A 21657-nucleotide genomic window follows, 5' to 3' on the forward strand; every position below is an offset into this window, starting at 1 on the left:
GCAATAGCACTGAACAGACGAACACAAAGTTGGTGGTGTACTCCCTGTAGTGTAAACAAGGCAATCATGACCTCTCTGTTCATTTTCATTGGTTTTTAAATATAGCTAACACGGAATTTATATTTCATAGTCTAAATTCCAAGGCCAAGAGGATACCTGTCAATGGAAGGTATATTTGATTTTGCTGAACTTGCAAAAGGCGAGAATGTGCTTTACCTTCCTCTTAGGTTTCAAGGTAAGCTTAATAAAGAAGTAGAAAAAACGAATGGTGACTTGCCATTGCTCTTGCTTATTGAGTGACTAGAATACTTGTAACCTTGTGTAAAGAAAGAGAGGCTGACATTCATCCAGTAGCAAACAATCTGTGAAATCTGATTTATCATTTTATAGTACAATTGCATTTTTACATTCCAAACTGTTGTATGAGACTAGCCATTCAACAGTTTTATCATCTGTCTGGTGAAAGAGATGTCAGATTTAATTGTTTTGATTTTTGGTTTGCCCTTCAGCAAGCAGGTGCTTTTTAAAAAATCCTGGTTGTGGTTGAATCCAATTCCCCCTTCACTGATTGCAGCTTGGTAGGCTCCAGAATGAGACAGCCACATTACTGAGCATGTCTGATGCAGAGCTGAGAGGTGATGCAGTTGGAGAAGTGGTGAATGTCAAGGCCTTGGGCAAGTTGTGAAATGAGAGATGTGTGCATCAGCATTGCGAGTAAGTAGCCGCGAATATCGATATCTGATTGGAAAGGAGCAGCGATGTTGTTGCTACCTCCTATTGTAGATAATGCACTGGGCTAATCTATAATTGATATGTGAGTGATGGTTAACAATTCTGTGGCAAATGATATTAAGAGCTCAAGTAAAAACAGTGACATGGATCAAGCAGGAAATATTGGAGCTTTCGGACTGAGCGGTGCAGTAGAATGTAATGGATGGTGAATTAGTCCTGTTTCAGGTAAGCTGTGACCTGCTGCAGTGCCGCTCCAGAAGGTGTGTAAACGGCTGCAAATGAGAATTCATACTGAGTGATTGGAATTGACGGTTTTAATTAGATTACTGTCATTGACTGAGATACATAGATAGAGCATATCTCAAAGCTTCTGGATGAAGTGCAAATTCTGTTACCATGCACCGACAGTAATTTCTTGGGGACCCGTTCAATAAAGTATACATTGTACAGAAATTAACTCTGAGCACCCATAACAGAGTTTCTTGACAGGATTTATTTAATTATTCGATGAAGGTTATAATTGAAACAAAATGACTTCCAATATTTTGGCATTGCAACATGATATTAAATCTTAACCGTTAAGATATAAAAAAATCAACCGAAAATAGTCTTCCAGACTGCACCCAAACATTAAAATATTGTAAAAGCATTGAAGCTGTTTATTAAATTAAACACAGTACTTGTACTTTTCTCCTCAAATTTGCGTAAAGAGAACAGGTTGATCACACAGCTATTTTTAAAGGTTTGTGGAGTTGCAAAGAATTTTCAATGCTGCCAGTAATAAGATAACCAATGAAAGTGCCATTTAAAAATTAATAATCTCAGATATGCTGAAAGGTTGTCAATGAAGTTTGAGCTGATCTTACTGACTGATTTTTCCCCCCCATTTAGTTCCTGAAAGGTGGGAGCTTTGCCTCAGCAGCATTCCTTGGCTGCTGGTAAACCTCCTGTGACTTGCTAAAGTGGCCGTAATTGATGCGTAAATCTAGGGTATGAATGCCGTCAAATCATTGAATGACACGGATGAAACATTTCATTTTTCAACTACACTTTTCATGAGTGCTCCTGGCTACAAAGATTATAGGATAACAATCAGCAGATGGTTGCTCTTCTATCTTGCCGACTGAATGTTTAATAGTATAACAATTAAAAAAAAATTAAAATGTGAACAAATATTTAAGTTGTGCGAGTGGTAACGTCATGCCAACAAGTACTCAATTGCAGGCAATATGTTACATAGTTTTGTGAAACTACTGAAAATATAGTGCTTAGGGCACACATTTAATTTTCAATGTTATTTTCTATACATTTTAAGTGTACTTAAATTTGGACATGGAGTGCTTCTTTTATTGGGTGAACTTGTACTTGAAGTATTTGTAGGTTCTGTTGTCTAAATAGTGAAGTGTAATAATGTAAATATGCAAAGCACCTGGTTAAACAGGATTTATCATTATAATGATGGCAATATGGTCAGAACTGCCAGGCTTTGCTTCATTATTTAGAAATACAATCAACACAGAATCAGTGATTTGACAGGCAATGCTTTTGATTTAAGGGGGAAAAAAACTGTTATAGTTTGTTTGACTAGAAACAGCTGAGTTTTTAGTGTCAATCTATTTCATAGTTATTGGAGAACATCTCCCCAGTCTAGCTTGGAAAAAAATATCAACAGGTAGATGTTTTAAAATTGCAACTCATTTCTAAGTTTTGTATGCTACTTCAACAATTGTCTTTTATCCTGTATGCAGTGTACATTTTCAGTATAATAATTAAAGTGTGAATTCTAGTCTTTGCATTCCACTTCAGCTTTGGGATCTGGGAACTACTTAACATGGTCAGCTTAGCAACATGCTTCATTTACAGTTTTTCTGGTCATCTTTCAGATAGAACCCTATTCCTAATCTACTCAAAATGACATTCAGGCCAATGGTTCTTTGAGTTTCTAATTTTATTTATTTGTACAAAGAACTTTTTGGAGGATAACTATGTTCAGTTAATTATGTTCAGTTAGTGTGCTTATCACCGATTCACATTTCTTGCTGAAATGATTTTGTATTGGATAATTTTTACTACCACTTCTATGAACAGTCTTTTCGGTACTCAGTGTTAAAACTAGAGATTGAATTAACGAGCAAAAGAACCTATCTGACTTATTTATTTATTTTAAAATTTATTTCTCTCATATATGAGCATGGCTTTTCACCTTTCTTTTTCAAAATTATTCAGTAGTATTAATTTTGCATCTCATGAATCAACAAGTTAGTGTGATGTTCGTTTTGAGCAAAGCAAATTTGAAGCCAGTTAAGCACATTATCAAGAAACTATTGAACATTTTGGTTTCCTTTAATAGACCTGACTCAGTTAATTAATTTTAAGTCATGGCAAAGTTGATACTGACACAGCAGTTGCCTAAGTTCAGGTTTAAATTATGTGGTGACATTGAGTAAGTGGAGCTTTAGTCTGCCTCCATCATGCCCTGTATTTGGAATAGGAATGATGTGTATTTGTGCTGAATGACAGAAGATTGAAAATGTCCAGTGAAATACAGTATATACTTGAGAAGGAAGCCATTAACCTATTGTGTTCATACTGGTCAAAACCTGACTTTAAATTAACACAACTTCCCAACCATCAGTAAGTAAATTTAGGGCTCTTCAAAAGGCAAGTCAGGTATTTGATAAATCTGGTGAGGTTTACCGCAGTGATTCCTTCAAGAAGAAAGGCTAGACATGCTTCCACTTCAGGAAAGAGATTGTGAGTGCGCACAAAAGGTGGACTAAACTGCAAATGTATAGATGTCTCAGCAGGAAACATGGGAGAAACAAGACATTGTTCTTCAATAATAACCTGCTTCAATGTGAGAGGCCTGTGCTAAACACTGAATATGAAAAACTGTATGCAAATAAACACAGTGTCTGTGTGTTGTTAGCCATCTGACCATACTGTTTGCATGTTGGCCTTGCGTATGTGTGCACACGTTTGTGTGTGTGTGTGCATAGTGATGGAGGAACCGGTCTCCTTCTGTAGTAGGGCGCTGGTCTTGGCCAGCAGAATGCATGGAGGTCTTGCATCATGCAGAAGAATTTTTGACCTAGTGCATTATTGCTTTTTGAAACGGCTGTTGCTTATATTTAAAGTGTAATTGTATTGTAGAATACTCTTATTGACACTTTTTACTTTTAACCATGCACAATAACATTTTTACACAAGTGCATTACTGAACCATTTGTATATTATGTTGTGTAAATCTAATGCAGGGATATCATAGAACATGGAACAGTGCAGCACAGGAACAGGCCCTTCAGCCCACAACTAATCCCTCCTACCTACACAATGTCCATATCCCTCCATTTCCCTCATATTCACGTATATATCTAAACATCCCTTAAAAGCCTCTATTATATTGGCCTCTACCACCACCCCAGGCATTGTAATCTAGGAATACACCGTTATGAGTTTTTTAAGAAAACTTATTCCTCACACCCCCTTTGAACCTACCCCCTCTCACCTTCAATGCATGTCCTCTGGTATTAGACATTACAACCCTGAGGGCAAAAATACTCCCTGAATTACATTTTCGTATATTACAATTTGACAGATGCATGTAAGTGCAATTTTTAAAAAGAATCCTCATTTGATTGCTTGAGAAAGGAAAGAGTAATGATTGGGGAAAAAAAGAGTTTGGAAGCTTGATACTGTTGTAGTGCCCCCCCCCACCCGGCCAGCCTCAGGGTCACTTGGCTCGCTGTCGTCGAGGGAAACAGCCCTCGGCCCCACCAAACTGGGTAATTCGTTTGTGTGGATGCTGTGTGATGTACCCCACCCCACCCAAATAACAGACAATACACCAGATACGATTAAATGATTTACAGTTTATAGATATTACTGGAACTATATAATTAATAGAGAATAAAATATAAAAGGAAAATAAAAGGCACCACACTTATCAAAGTTCAATCTTTTCGTGCACAAACAGTTGGAGCTCAGGACCCTTCTTCTTCAGCCTGCGACCCCTCGGACCACCTCGACCGGCCGCCTGGGACCAACAACAGTGGTCAACCAGGTGCTCCACACAAGTCCGTCTTTGTCTCCTCTCCTCACTGAACGCCCTGCTTGGGGTCTGACCCCGTTAGCGGACATCACAGCACCTGGTCCATCCTCTGTCGCTCTCTCCTGCCTTTACCCCCAAAACCCTGCGCATAGAATATCTTCAGATACACCAAAAACATAACAACTATCCCAATTGGTTCGTAATATATTCTTATCCCACTCTAACCCAAAACAAGCTGCTAGCGCAAGAACTTTCTCAGTGTTTAACATAACAAAGAAGCATTCCCAAGTATAGCATAACAAAGAAGCCATTTTAATTAGCCTACGCAGTAACATAAGAGACAAAACCCCCTTACACTCTCCCCCGCCAAACAAAGTCATATCCTCATGACTTCTAAATAACTCGCCAACCAGTCCTGCAGACACACAACAAACACATACACAGATACACACAGTGACAGTGCTCCCCAAACAGTGGACCTTACGGACACTACATAGGCCAACCTATCTGGGAGCTTCTTAATCCTCCGAGACCTCCGTACCCCCCCCCGCCCCACCTAAACCCTAAAGGCTCAGACACTACTAGGGATACCTCGGGCCTGCCTGCCAACTGCTCTGTCACTCAGGCCACCATTCCAACTCGGAGCCCCCAGTCCTGTGTCCGGGGCCACGCTTCTTTTCCTTCCTGGTCCTACTGCAACTCAGACTGCCCACAGCTAACCCTCCCCACTACACCTGACTCAGTGGGAGAAGGGCCAAAGGTATCTTCCTCAATCACAGGGAAGTTAGCAAAAGGCACTACATGTCCAGCACATCATCCTTCGAATTCGTATCCTTCCTCATTCCCTCGCTCGGTAGCTGCTGTTTGAGTTTCTCCAAACTGAAACATTTAGCCGGGGCTACCCCTTCAGCTTCCTGCAGTCGAGACGTCAGCTTCTTCGGGGACTCCTTCAACTCTCGTCACAGCCTCAGTAGTTCTGACTCAGGGTTCTGGGCCATCTCAATCTGGGACGCAGTTACCCCACCAGCTTCTTCCACCCTGACCTGACAAGCAGCAGTTAAAGAATGTTCAGCCTCCGGTTGTTTCTTCCTGAGGACGTTTTCCAGGTCAACTTTCAGTTTTTCCACTTCATTTAAACTCGCGATAGTCATCTTCAGGTTCCTTTCAAGCGTCCGCCTCCCTTTTCTGAGATCTGTCCTCCATTTCTTCACCTCCTCGGGAGTGTAGTCAAACTCCCCTCCCTGGGCTCTCGGTTTTCTGTTGGCCTTAGTCAGAACACTTCCTTGATCTTCCCCAACTTGTAAATCTTCCAATCTTTTCTGGATCGACGTCTTGAGTTTCTGCTGATCCCTTCGAAGGTGGGTCATTGTTTCTTCTCACTGGATTAATTCATCAGTACTTGACCACAGTGTCGGCTCAGAATTCCATTGCTCCTTCTCCACAGCAACGAGTGTGAATTCCAAGTCTGCAATGGTCGTCCCACAAGTGCGGCACTCAGTCTCCGGCCGGCATTTCTGAGCACTCAGTTCAGCGGTGCAAATCCCCTCTCTTCCCTGTGTCTCATTCAGATTGACGACCTGGGTTTCCATCCCCAGGTCCACCACCGTCTGTTCCAACACCAGGAAGTTCAACTGGTATGTCGGGTCAATTTTCTCACATTGCACCAAACTCCTCCGGCCAAAAACTCCTCCACATTTGACACTTTGCTTCTGTCGCCCGGGCTGAGCCACTCGCCTCGCTTCATAGTCCCCCCAGGCGAATCCAAGCTCCAGGCGGTCATCCACATACGCCAAAACTCCACACACCTTCATTTCCCCCATGGTCTTCCTCATGCCCCGCGGGAAGGATGCAGGGGCTCCGGATATGCCCTTGGGCATCTTTTTGGATCGGAAGAATCCTAGGGAACTATAGAGAACTGATAACGTCCGTCGTCAGCTCAACAGCTGCACTCCTCAGGATCTGGCAACATCCACTCCTCAGATCCAACACATTAAACCACGTCGCATAATCCACACACACGCTGCCTTCATCTTCCACGCCGCCAGGGTCCAGTTGCTGCGACCTCTCTCTCACTGAGGTGTCTTCAGCGGTCAACTCCCCTCCCTCGTGGTAGTTCGGAGCATCTACTAAGAGGGTCTCACCCTCAGCTACTTTCCCCAAGCCATACCACCGCTGGGTCTCGTTTAAATTCGGTACCAGCTCAAGGCTACTACACACGTCCTCAGAAGCAACTCGACACACAGGGTGCCCAGACAATTCCCCCATGAACTCCAGGGTCATTAACATCGTCTTCTAGATAACTACTGCCACTAGTACCCAAAGTCTCTGGTGCCCTTGCGGTTGTCAAGGGTAAATGCTTCAGACACTGGTTGTAAAACGAACTGTACAACAACTTGACCTGCGCCCCGAAGTCAAGGATGGATTTCGCATCGCTTCCCTCTATCCGTAATGACACCCTGGGGCGTGGTCCCTCTAAACCTTCAGGAATAGGGTCTTTTCCTTTCGGAAGTTCATTGGTACATTGCTGGGAACGTGCTTCCCCAGAGAACCCAAGCCGTTCCCCCACTGGGCCTCCACTAAGTTTCCCGACACCTCTCTGATCAGCTGAACAACTGGAGGAGGGGCTGATCCCCTGAAATGATCCCCCTGGCACTGCAAGCAATTTAGCCGCCCTCCTAGCCAGAGAAGACACACTGAAAACTTTCCCCCTTCTTTCAAATAACTGACAGCTGTCACTACGGTGTAAGTGAACCTGACAGCTCTAACACTGTCACCAGCCCGCCTACTTAAACTTTCAACCAATCCCTGTCGCTCTCCCTCAACCGAGCACTGCCACTCATCTAACAACTGAGAGATCCGCTCCGCCCACGTCTCGCTAGTCTCCGCCCCTCTTGGGGTGGACACTATCCCAAACGCCAGGCGGAGCCTGCCGGAGCTGGAACATTTATTCACAGTCCCTACCTCCAAATCAGACCACTCTTTCCTCTCTCTCCCAACAGCATGGACAGCCCCAATTTCCACCTCCAACTCGTCAATGCTAGTCTGAACTCGAACAAAGACCGCACCCACCACGCATACAGCAATAACCAGCAAATAACCCACAGAGACACATATTACTGATTTAAACAGGGCACCCACACAGCATACCAGTAGATCCAATCCCGGACAAAAGCCCACAATGTAGTCCCCCACCCCCCACCCGGCCAGCCTCAGGGTCGCTCGGCTCGCTGTTGTCTAGGGAAACAGCCCTCGGCCCCGCCAAACTGGGTAATTAGTTTGTGTCGATGCCGTGTGATGTACCCCACCCCACCCAAATAACAGACAATACACCAGATACCATTAAATGATTTACAGTTTATAGATATTACTGGAACTATATAATTAATAGAGAATAAAATGTAAAGGAAAATAAAAGGCGCCACACTTATCAAAGTTCAATCTCTTTGTGCACAAACAGTTGGAGCTCAGGACCCTTCTTCACCCTGCGACCCCTTGGACCACCTCGACCGGCTGCCTGGGACCAACGACGGTGGTCAACCAGACGCTCCACACAAGTCCGTCTCCGTCTCCTCTCCTCGCTGACCCCCCTGCTCAGGGTCTGACCCTCTTAGCAGACATCACAGCACCTGGTCCATCCTCTGTCTCTCTGTCCCGCCTTCTCCCCCAAAACCCCGCGCATACAATATCTTCAGATACACCAAAAACATAACAACTATCCCAATTGGTTCGTAACATATTCTTATCACGCTCTAACCCAAAACAAGCTGCTAGCGCAAGAACTTCCTCAGCGTTTAACATAACAAAGAAGCATTCCCAAGTATAACATAACAAAGAAGCCATTTTAATTAGCTTGCGCAGTAACATAAAAGACGAAACCCCCTTACACTGTGAATGTAGGGTCTTTAGTAATGAGACTTGAAAATTTATGCCAAAATTGTCTGCATTGTTCTTGGTGAGGAAGGGAGTCTTCAGCTGCAGGAAGGTTTTGTTGGACAGAATGCAGTAGGGACAAATGGAATTCAATCAAGAATAGTAAGGGAATATGTTTGGGAAGAGTGTGATGAGGTAAGGTACTGAAAAGTAGAGAATTAAGGGGACCCAGGACTAGATATACACACATCTGCTTCTGAGAGAAGCAGAATAGGTGTTTACGGCATACAGTATGGGGAAAGTTGGCTTGATTGATGTGACCTACTGCAGAAGAACAACTAAGTATTTTTCTGTTCGGTAAACACAAAAGAAAATCCCTCTTTCCTCTATTCACCACTCTGACCTTTTACCTCTTCTCACCTGCCTATTACTTCACCCTGGGCCCCCTCCTCCTATGGTGCACTCTCCTCTCCTATCAGATTCTTTTCCCAGCCCTTGACCTTTCTCACCCACTTGGCTTCACCTATCACCTTTTAGCTTGCCTCCTTCCCCTCCCCCTCACCTTTTTATTTTGGCATCTTCACCCTTCCTTCTCAGGGGGAAGAAGGGTCTCGGCCTGAAATATCACCTGTTTATTTACTTCCATTGATGCTGCTGAGTTCCTCCAGCATTTTCTGTGTGTTGCTTTTGATTTCCAGCATCTGCAGAATTTCTTATGTTAGCAACTAAGCTGTATTTCATTACTGAAAACACCAGGGAAGCCACAGGTTGAAAGCTGTGTACAGTTCACCAAAGTAACAAAAAGCTCTGAAAGCATTGGAGAGGAGGCAGGGCCGAATTGAGAATTACAGTGATAAGAGAAGATGGTCTCTGCTGCAATTATTTTGTTTGCAGGAATGGAGATGTGAGTTTTAATTGGTGTGTGTACACAGGGGGTGAATAGAAAAGAACGCATGCTGAAAAATAAGTCAGCAATTTTGTGGAATTGAGAATGGACTTAACCTCAATCAAGCAAAGTTCACCTGCAAGCACCCAGCAGGAACTGTGACTTCTGAAATTCCAGTTGTGAAATCTGGAAATGTGATTCTAGATTTGAAGTTCTGTGACGCGATTCTGGAAATTTTCCCCCAAATGTGCATAATGCACCAGTTTGCAACTGGAGTGCAATTCTTACTGCATTTTCCCAGAATGTGGCAATACTTGTGCACTCGGTCTCCAGTCACTTGTCATTACTAACCCTGTTTTCTATGAAGCTCTCACTTAACAAGTTAGTGCTCAAATTGTATTCTTGTCTTCACTGAGATCTGTGACTTCATGTGACCTCAAAATGCAACCTCAGAGATTTGCTGAACTCTGGGTCACTCTTGGGTTCCCAGTTTAGGGATCATTCCAATCTCCTGCGGAATCTGCCACATTGTGGTTTGCTTCTCACCACGTGTGTACTCCACAAGCGCATTCCATAGTCACAAAGCAGAGACTTCCTCTCCTTTACATGTAGCTCAGCGGAGGAGTGTGCATCCAGGCCCTCGTGAAGGTGTGACTGGGAACCTCCTGGCAGGGGTGCATTTGAAGTTTTCCCTGCCACCCCCCCCCTCAGGTGCATAAGGAAACTGCCTCTTGTGGGTTCTTCACCACCCTTTCTGGGACCCTCTGATCCCTGTTAGAAGTGTCAGAATTAATCTTGGAAAACCCAAAACAATTGCTCTATGGACTGTGCAATGAAGGTTTTGCTTCAAATGCAAACGATGTTATGGTGACTCACGATTCTATTTTGAAATGAATGCAATGGGACTAAGGAGTAAGAGAGCAGAATGTTCTCTGAAGTAATCCTAATGATGTCACGACTCTGACTTTTCTTTTTGAATGAAATACTCAATACAACTCACTTCCAGATAGTTGCAGGGGTTGGAGTTGAAGGTGTACAAGCTCATCCCAAGGTAGTCTAATCAGGTTAGCTATGCACTACTTCTGACCAATAACAAATTATATGGATCATATTCCACCTAAAACGTAACAAAGCTTTAATTTGTATTGCTCCAAAAATCCTCATTTGTTTATGTTTGTGGCATTTGTTGTGGCTTTAGCCACAAATCCACAATTTCATTATTCACATCTAGTAAGGTGGAGATGTTCCAGGGGCATGGCCTTATAGTGATCACACGAAGGGAGTTACGTTGACTGTAGTAACCATGGAGGGGCACCTCTGTTGTCTGCCACAGCCATAACCAGGGTTCTTCTTAACTGCCTCCAGCTCGTGTTGGAAGAACTGCTCGCAGAATGACAGAGCAGATTCATCAATCCAAAAGCACAGGGAATGTGATTGTCACTGTACAATAACGCCATGGAAATGTAAGAAATAGCATCATGTTTTTCAGCTTCACAAAAGCCTTTGACTTCATTCATTAGAATAGACCATGGAGCACTTTTTCAGCACATTTTTCTCCCTATAGTAATTCATCTCCATTTTGTTCTGTGCCATTCATCTACCTGATAGGCTCACAACAGAACTAATCTCAGTGAAGACTGGTGCAAAACAAGCTGTCATTACTCCAAAGTATTTCTCAATCTTTCTTGCCTTGGGGTTATGCTTCACCTCTAACAAGTTCATGTAGAAACGGAGCTAATCTTCACAACTGACAGCAATCTGTTCAAGCTATGACAACCACCCTGCAGAAACTGAAGTTGTCTGAACCTCAGTAACCCAAACTGCATTATGCAGATGACGCTTGTGTTTGCCCTTGCTAGGTCACAAACATGAGAATAGATTGCGTACTCAACATCCATGGGACCAAGGTCCTCCTTCAACCTGGCCTTGTTACATCACACCACCTTCCAACAGTAAAGGTACATCGCAAGTCCCAGGAAAGCGACTTGTGCTACCTTGGGAGCCACCTCTCAGCATGGGCAGGTATCAGTAATGAAAGTTACCTCTGTCTTCAATGCACTAGTACAGTCTTTGGTCACTGGAGGAAAAAGTATTTGAGGACTGGAGCTTTTTACCCAAAACTCCATGGCCTAATGTGTCACAGTGATCTCAGCTGTCCTCGTGTGATTCTGAAACCTGCAGAAAGCTCATCACAGAGAAGGCACCATCACTGCTGTTTCCTCAAAATTTTCCACATTCTCTGAAAGGATACATGAATCAGCGTGAGTCACCTCTCCCGGTCAATGCCCAGCACTGAATCCTGACTTACACTCAGTCAATGATGTTGGGCAGACTATGTCATTCTTGTTTGATACTACCAAATTCTTGACACACTTCCTATGTCAGAATTTGAAGCATATATTACCAGGAAGACTGGAAAAGATTCAAGGCTAACACAAAATTCTGGAGGAGCAGGGTTGATAGCATCTGAGTTGATATTTCAGGCTAAGACCTTTCATCAGGACTAGAAAAGGTTTGTATTTCCCACATTGGCTTATTAATCATTTTGGAGCTCTCAAAACTGGAGAGAAAATGTGTTATTCTCCCTTTCAAGGGTTTGTCTAAAGAGAATCTGCCTCTGAAGTTTGTCTCCATTGACATACTATACAAATAAAATCATTTATAACAGTTATCCTGCAGAGTAAGTCAAAAGCCTAAAAATTTATTGACCAAAAATTTTAATCCTCAGAAATCGCATTAGAAACTATATCATGAATAAAATGTTGGTGATTATTTTTCTGTTTGGGTCTCCTGATGACTTGTTATTTCAGTGTTAGATTTTGTTCAAATCCATTGGTCTACATGGGTTTAAGGCAAAGGTTCTCAAAATTCTTTATGCCATGGACAATACCATTAAGCAAGGGGTCCATGGAACCCAAGTGGGGAACCCCTGGTTTAAAGGATACCATTTTGCTCCAAGTTTTAATGAAAATAAAACAAATTGCTGGAGGGTTGGCAGCAACTGTGGAGGCAAAGGGACATTTTTGGGTGGAGACCCTGCTTCACCTTTGATGAACTCTCACTGCTCCCTCTGAATTCTACTGCTTTCCTGCACTCTGACCAGTCTTCACCTGAAACGTTGACAATTCCTTTTCCCCGCAGAAAGTCCTTTTCTCCCACAATCTGCTGGAGGAACTCTGTGGCAGCTCAATCTGCTGACTTCCTTGGGTAGATTATTATTATTTTAAATTCAACGCTGAAGTCTGGTTGATCCTCTAATTGTACCAACAATATTCTGTGTTGTGAAATGGAAACCACTTCTGCTGTTCAACTAAATCCAATGATACAATCCATCAATTAATTAATAATCATTTCCTTTAAAATGTGGTAACTGTTGGCAGCTGAACATGCAAGACCATGGAAATGTTCCTTCTTTGTCACAAATGTATATTCCTTTCTCCTGAGCAAAATATATTTACACAACCAGTTGACAGGACCTGCCATGATCACTTGAATTCTCAGGTCAATGAAGAATTTACCAAAACAAATGAAACCAAAGTCTCAAAATAGTCAGACCTTTTATGAGAGGAGAATATAGAGGGGGAAGAGAGGGGAAAAATTGGAGAGGACAATTCAAACATAAAACTGGCAATGTCAGAGTATTTGCAGATTGTCTGTTAATGACACATCATAAGTCAAAAGGTCTGGTCATAGTACCAAGCAAATCAGGCAGCATCCATGCAGAGAAAAGCAGGAACATTGACATGAACATAATTAATTATGGTTGACCTGGATGAAGGAATGTCACAAGAGGTGGATGAATGGGGGTAGCTGTAGAGCAAGAGTTCCCAATCTGGGGTCCACGGACTCCTTGTTTAAGAGTATTGGCCCATGGCATGAAAAAGGTTGAGAACCCTGCCATAGAAGGGAAAATGTTGTAACTGAGATGTGGAACACAGCTGTTACACAGTATTTTTTATTGTTAAAATTCATACCAAAAAGGCAAAACAGCGCCTTTATTTCCTGCGGAGATCAAGAAAGCTCATCTCTGTCCTAGGATACTGACAGACTTTTACCGCTGTACCATTGAGAGCATACTCACCAACTGCATCTCAGTGTGGTATGGCAATTGTCCTGTATCGGACCGCAAAGCACTCCAGCGTGTGGTAAAAACTACCAGCAGATTATTGGCACCCAATTGCCCACCATTGAGAACATCTACCATGAACACTGCCTGGGCAGAATGAAAAGCATTATCAAGGATGCATCTCACTCAAACCATGGACTTTTTACTCTCCTCCCATCCAGTAGGCACTACAGGAGCCTCCGCTCCCGCACCAGCAGGTACAGGAAGAGCTTCTTCCCTGAGGTTGTGACCCTGCTGAACCTCACATCACTGCGTTAAGCAGTATTGCTCCCATATTGTACTGTCTCAGTACTTTGATATTTGTGTGCTGTAGCACTTACTTTTTATTCACAGTTATTTTGTAAATAACACTATTCTTTGCATTTCTGGTTAGATGCTAACTGCATTTCATTGGCTTTGTATCTGTACTTGGCACAATGGCAATAAAGTTGAATCTAATCTAATATTGAGGAAAGAAAATCCCAAGTTAAGATTCAAGATTCAAAGATTCAAAAAACTTTATTGTCATTCTAACCGTACATCGGCTCTGCAGGGCAGAATGAGACAGCGTTCCTCAGGAGCAGTGCAATCATAACATAACAAATGCATTGAAACCAAATGCGCAAAGCATATTTAACTATCGGGTTAGAGACCTGCTTAAGACGTTTCGAATCAAAAGGGAGAGAGGAGCCTAAAATAGAACCCAGTGTATAACCCTGAACCGATTGTAATTCCAATGCTACCCATTTAGGAATAGATAGTATGTCCTGGTCAAGTAACCAAAATTTCATATGTCGAATATTAATAGCCCAATAATAGAATCTAAAGTTAGGTAATGCTAAACCTCCATCTCTCTTAGCTTTCTGTAAATGTATTTTACCCAGTCTCGGATTCTTATTCTGCCAAATAAGTGAAGAAATTTTAGAGTCAACTTTATCAAAAAAAGATTTAGGAACGAAAATTGGTAATGCCTGAAACACATATAAAAATTTTGGCAAAAAAAACATCTTAACCGCATTAATACGACCAATCAAAGTTAAATATAAAGGAAACCATTTAGATGAAAGTTGAGTAATATGGTCTATTAATGGTAAAAAGTTAGTCTTAAATAAATCTTTGTATTTACAAGTAATTTTAATCCCAAGATATGAAAAGTAATTATTAATCAATTTAAATGGAAATTTATAATATAAGGGAAGATGTTTATTAATCGGAAAAAGTTCACTCTTACTAAGATTTAATTTATAACCTGAGAAAAGACCAAATTGTGCTAATAACTCTAAAACAGCAGGAATAGATCTCTCAGGATTAGAGATATATAAAAGTAAATCATCAGCATAGAGTGATAATTTATGGGACTTTAATCCCCGAGTTATCCCAGTAATATTTGAAGATTCTCGAATAGCAATTGCAAGAGGTTCTAATGCAATATCAAATAATAGGGGACTAAGAGGACAGCCTTGTCGAGTACCACGAAAGAGAGGAAAAAAAGGTGAGTTTAAAGAGTTAGTGCGAACCGAGGCTACAGGGGAGTGATATAACAGTTTAATCCAGGATATAAATCTCAAGCTAAAATTAAACATTTCAAGCACCTTAAATAAATAAGGCCATTCTACTCTATCAAAAGCTTTCTCGGCATCTAAAGAAATAACACACTCAGGAACATTTTGTGAGGGAGTATAAACGATATTTAACAATGTACGAATATTATAAAAAGAGTAACGACCTTTAATAAAACCCGTTTGGTCCTCCGAAATAATAGAAGGAAGTACTTTTTCTAGTCTATTTGCTAATAACTTAGAAAAAACTTTAGAATCAACATTTAATAAAGATATTGGTCTATAAGATGCACATTGAGCAGGGTCTTTATCCTTCTTTAGTATTAGAGAAATTGATGCTCTATTAAAAGATTCAGGAAGTTTACCAAGTTTCAAAGAAGCCTCAAAAACCCTACCGAGCCAAGGAATCAATAAAGAAGCAAAACATTTATAAAATTCAACGGTAAACCCATCAGGGTCAGGAGCTTTCCCCAGATTCATAGAAAAAATAACATTCTTAATCTCATCCATTGTAATGGAAGTATCTAATAAGGAAGACATATCCTGTGAAATCTGAGGGAAGTCTAACTTATCTAAAAAATCATTCATATATTTAGAATCTCGAGGAGACTCTGATTGATATAAAGAAGAATAAAAATCACAAAAGGTTTGATTAATCCCCACATGATCCAGTATCAATCGATCATTTTGGTTATAAATCTGATTGATTTGAGATTTAACATAATTAGATTTCAATTGATTAGCCAGCAGCTTGCCAATTTTGTCACTGTGAACATAAAAGTCACTTCTTGTTTTCTTTAATTGGTTTACAATCGAGGACGAGAGTAGTAAACTGTGTTCCATTTGAAGTTCAGTTCTTTGTTTATATAACTCCTCAGAAGGAGCCATAACATATTTCTTATCAATTTCTTTAATCAATTTCTTTTCAATTCAGAAAATTTTTTGATCTTAATCAATTCGGGTTAGCGATTCCTATTTTAGGTAACATATTTTTTCCTCCCTCTTTTACGGATCGCGCTTTTCAAACTTGGAAGACTAAGGGTATTTTACGGTTTTTGGATTTATTTTTAGATGGTTCCCTTATGTCTTTTGAACAATTATCTAATAAATATAACTTATCAAGAATACATTTTTTTAGATATTTACAAGTTAGAAATTTCCTAAGTACTATACTTTCTTCCTTTCCAATGCTTCCTCCTACATATATTTTAGATTCGATAATTAACCTTAATCCATGTCAGAAAGGTGCATCGGCTATGATTTATAATATTATTATGAAACTTAGGAAAGCTCCATTTGATAAGATTAGGGTAGATTGGGAACAGGAATTGGGGCTTACCATTTCTGTGGATGATTGGGGGCAGATTTTACAATTAGTTAATACTTCCTCTATTTGTGCTAAACATTCCCTAATTCAATTTAAAGTGGTTCATAGAGCACATATGTCCAAAGATAAGTTAGCGCGTTTTTACTCGCATATTAATCCTTTCTGTGATAGATGTTCGGGGCAGATAGCCTCTTTAACTCATATGTTTTGGTCTTGCCCTGCTTTGGAAACTTTTTGGAGAGATATTTTCAATATTATTTCTAAGGTATTAAATATAGATATCTCTCCTCACCCTATTACTGCTATCTTTGGACTACCTAAAATTTCTAGTAATCTTTCCCCTTCAGCCCGTAGAATGATTGCATTTCTTACTTTAATGGCGAAAAGATGTATTTTACAACATTGGAAAGAGCTTAATGCTCCAACTACCTTTTTTTGGTTTTCTCAGACGATTTTATGTTTGAATTTGGAGAAAATTAGAAGTAACCTTTATGATTCTTCATTTAAATTTGAACAGATTTGGGGACCTTTTATTCGATATTTTCATTTAATGTAATATTTACCCTTCTTGTTTTTTTTTCACTGTTTTTAATGGAGGTCGGGATTGAGGACGTGATTTTAAGTTTAACTCTGTTTGGTTTCAAGTTAGCCCATTGCTTTGCTTTGCTTTTAGTTAGCTGCACGGTGGGTTTTTTTTGGGGTTTTTTTTTTTCTTTTTTTTCCATTGATATATATAAAATTTAGTATACTATTATGTTATCTTGGTTTCTTATGTTTAAATTACATTGTTTGTAGTAATTTCTTTTTGGTATTGATATCTTTTGGAATTTTATTATACTTTAACATTGTATTAATGTTTATATGGCTTACCTTTTTTGTATACTTACTCAATAAAAAGATTTAAAAAGAAAGAAAAGACAAATGCAACACTAAATAATAAACATAACAGTAAATAGTAAAACACAACAGCCACATGCCAGTTAAATCAGTTATAAGTGTCCAATGCAAGTTAGAAGTGTCCAAAGCAGAGTCAGGTGGAGCAGCTATTTAGCAGTCTGACTGCCTGTGGGAGGAAGTTGTTTAGTAGCCTTGTGGTTTTAGTTTTGATGCTCCTGTAACGTTTGCCTGATGGCAGAAGAACAAACAGTTCATGGAGAGGGTGTGAGGGGTCTAATGATGTACCGTGTCTTCTGGAGGCATCGACTCTGAAAGAGGTCTTGGACAGAAGGTAGGGAGACCCCAATAACCTTCTCTGCTCCCCTAACCACCCTCTGCAAGGCTTTTTTGTCGACAGCACTGCAGCTGGAGTACCAGGTTGTGATGCAAAAGGTCAGCACACTCTCAACCACACCTCTGTAGAATGTAGTTAAGATGTTAGTGGGGAGTGATGCTTGTTTAAGCTTCCTCAGAAAATGCAATCTCTGCTGGGCCCATTTCACAATCCCAGTGGTGTTCCTGGACCAGGTGAGATTGTCTGAGATCTGCACCCCAAGGAACTTGATGTTTTCCACTCTCTCCACTGTGGAGCCGCTGATGCTGAGGGGTGTGTGCTCAGGCTGAGACCGTCTGAAATCGACGATCATCTCCTTGGTTTTGGTGACATTAAGCATCAAGTTGTTATCCCTGCACCAGCTCCTAGGTGTTTGACCTCCTCCCTGTACATAGTTTCATCATTTTTGCTGATGAGCCCCACCACTGTGGTATCATCTGCAAATTTAATGATCAGGTTCTCCTTGAATCTGGCTGCACAGTCATCTGTTAGCAGTGTAAACAGCAATGGGCTAAGCACACAGCCTTGCGGGGATCCAGTGCTCAGTGTGATGGAGTCAGAGATGTCAGATGTTACTGATACCTTGCATCAGAGCTGACCTGTTCCGAAACAAACCAAAGGCTCTGGTGATCAGAATTTGTTGAGTTCAGTATTGAATCCAATGTGCTAATCAAAAGATGAAGTGCTGCTTAACAAGGTTGTGTTGGACTTTGAACAGTTCAAGTTGTGAAAGACTAAGAAGTCAGAGTGGGAGTACACTGACAGGCAGCTAGAACTTAAGGTCACTCTGGTGGGTCATTACACAATGAATTGGGTCATTGTCCTCTGTACGGCAAATAGTTTAAAGTGCAGTGCAAGTAGAGCTTGTAGCATAAGCTAAAACAAATTCTACTAATGAGAAGGAGAATAATTTCTCCAGGAAAGTGGAATGAGTGAAAATTGGTTGATAACAAATGCTGTACAAAATCATTCAATGTCAGTTACTGCACTGTGATTGCCAGAAGATTGATAGCAATTAGAGTGGAACTCCATGGCAATGGTGGGAGAAGCCTCACTTTCTGGGGGGAGAAAGGGGGCATCTCAGTCCTGGAATGGAGTGCATCATCATGGGAACAGATGCAGTGGAGACTGTAGAACTGAGAGAAGACAGTAATGCCATTGCAAGTGACATGGTGGGAAGAGGTATAGTCAAAGTAACTAGGAGTCAGTAGGTTTCTAAAAGATAATCTGTCTCCAGAGATGGAGACACAGATGTCAAGAACAGGGAGAGAGATGTCGAGATGGATCAAGTGAATTTGTGGACGGAGCAGAAGTTGGCGGATTAACGAGTGCCGTACTGGTGTAGGAGGCAGCACCAATATCGTCGTCAATGTAGTGGAGAAAGAGCTGGGGATTGTTGCCATTGTAGGTTTGGAACATGGATTGTTCTATGTAGCCAGCTGAAAAGGCAGGCATAGATTGGGACCATGTGAGTGCCCATGGGTTCTCAAGAGAAAATGGGAACAACTGAAAGAAAAGTTGCAGTTCTGTCAGGTGGAGGAGGATGGTGGTGGTGGGGAACTGTTTGGGTCCATTATCAAGAAAGTGGAGAAACTTGAGACCTTCCTGATGGCGGTGGAAGTGTATAGGGAGTCGATGAAAATGGTGAAAATGAAGTGGTCAGGGCCGGGAGACTGAGTTTTTTGAAGTGATGGAGTCCATTTGAAGTGTCACGGATGTAGGTGGGGAGGGACTGAATCAAGGGGAAGAATATAGAGCTGAGGTAACAAGGACAGGATTTTTTTTTGACACTATCAACAGAAAAAGACTTTTTCGTGTCAAATGTAAAATACAAAATAATTGATTGCGTATGTATTCACTTCCTTCAAGTCAGTAGTTAGTAGAAGCACCTTTCACAACAATTACAGCCCTGAGTCTGTGTAGGTAGGTCTCTATCAGCTTTGCACATCTGGACACTGCAATTTTTCCCCATTCTTTTTTAAAAAACTGCTCAAGCTCTGTCAGATTGCATGGGGATCGTGAGTGAACAGCCCTTTTTAAGTCCAGCCACAAATTCTCAATTTGATTGAGGTCTGGACTCTGACTTGGCCAGGACAAGAACTTTGTTGCTTTTAAGCCATTCCTGTGTTTCAGAGTCTCCCACATGCCTTCTGACAAACTCTAGGCAAGATATCATGTGAATGTTTTTTCAACAGTGACCTTTCCTTTGCCAATCTCTTATACAGCTGTGATTGGTGAAGCCACCCGGGCGGCAGTTGTTGTATGCTGTCTCTCCCACTGAAGCTTGTATCTCCTCCAATGTTGTCATAGGTCTCTTGGTGACTTCCCTTACTAGTCCCCTCCTTGCATGGTCACTCAGTTTTTGACAGCTGTGCCATATTCTTCCAATTTTTTGATGATTCACTTAACTATACTCCAAGGGATATTCAGTGACTTGAAAATTTTCTTGTATCCCTCTCCGGACTTGTGCTTTTCAATAATCTTTTTGTGCAGTTGCTTGAGAGTGTTCTTTGGTTTCTTGGTGTAGCTTTTAAGACCATTTGGCCCATCGAGTCTACTCTGCCATTCAATCATGGCTGATCCCTTTTTATTCCTCCTCAACCCCGGTTCCTGGCCTTCTCCCTGCACCCTTTGATGCCATGTCCAATCAAGCACCTATCAATCTCTGCCTCAAATGCACCCAACATCCTGGCCTCCACAGCTGCATGTGGCAACAAATTCCATAAAATTCATCACCCTTTGGCTAAAGAAATTTCTCAACATCTGTTTTGAAAGGGCACCCATCTATCCTGAGGCTGTGCCCTCTTGTCCTAGACTCTCCCACCATGGGAAACGTCCTTTCCACATCTACTCTGTCTAGGCCTTTCAACATTCGAAAGGTTTCAATGAGATCCCCCCACTCATCCTTTTGAATTTCAGCGAGTACATTCCCAGAGCTATCAAAGCTTCGTTTCATTCATGGAATCATCCTTGTGAACCTTCTCTGGACCCTCTCCAATGCCAGCACATCTTTTCTAAGGTGAGGCCTCACCAGTGCCTTATGAAGCCTCAGCATCACATCTTTACTCTTGTATTCTAGACCACTTGAACTGAATGATAATATGGCATTTGCCTTCCTCACCACCAGCTCAACCTGCAAGTTAACTTTCATGGTGTTCTGCACAAGGACCCCCAAGTCGCTCTGCATCTCAGATTCCTGGAATTTCTCCCCGTCTAGAAAATAGTCCGCACGTTTATTTCTACTAACAAAGTGCATGACCATGTATTTTCCAACATTGTATTTCATTTGCCACTTTCTTGCTCATTCTCCTAATCTGTCTATGTCCTTCTGCATTCTACCTGTTTCCTCAACACTACTTGCCCCTCCACCAATCTTCGTATCATCTGCAAACTTGGCAACAAAGCCATCTATTCCATCATCAAAATCATTTATATACAGCATTAAAAGAAGCGGCCCCAACACCGACCCCTATGGAACACCACTAGTCACTGGCAGCCAACCAGAAAAGCATCCTTTTCCATTCTGATATGTCCCATTCTCATTCTGATATGTCTATCCACGGCCTCCTCTACTTTAAAGTTGAAGCCACACTCAGGTTGGAGGAACAACACCTTATATTCCATCTGGGTAGCCTCCAACCTGATGGCATGAACATTGAGTTCTCTCATTTCCGCTACTGCCTCACCTCCCTTTTTGTACCCCATCCGTTATTTATTTATATACACATATTTTCTTTCTTTCTTTCTTTCTCTCTCTCTCTCTCTCTCTCTCCTTTTTCTCCCTCTGGCCGTCTCACTGTACCCCTTGCCCATCCTCTGGGTTCCCCCCCCCTTTTCTTTCTCCCTGGGCCCCCTGT

General features: G+C 41.6%; 1 protein-coding gene across 2 annotated transcripts in view; it reads left to right on the forward strand.

The window, feature by feature from the left end:
* The first annotated feature begins 626 nt into the window (after positions 1–626).
* Positions 627–21657, forward strand: part of LOC134349800 (oxidation resistance protein 1-like) — a 568100-nt gene continuing 547069 nt past the window's right edge. The window contains exon 1 of one of the 2 annotated variants that reach the window (XM_063054685.1): positions 627–714. The gene's annotated coding sequence lies outside the window, so the exon portion shown is untranslated. The remainder of the gene's footprint in view (positions 715–21657) is intronic. The other variant, XM_063054693.1, reaches the window with a different exon arrangement.

Source organism: Mobula hypostoma, chromosome 1, assembly GCF_963921235.1.
Source record: "Mobula hypostoma chromosome 1, sMobHyp1.1, whole genome shotgun sequence".
Taxonomy (NCBI): Eukaryota; Metazoa; Chordata; class Chondrichthyes; order Myliobatiformes; family Myliobatidae; genus Mobula; species Mobula hypostoma.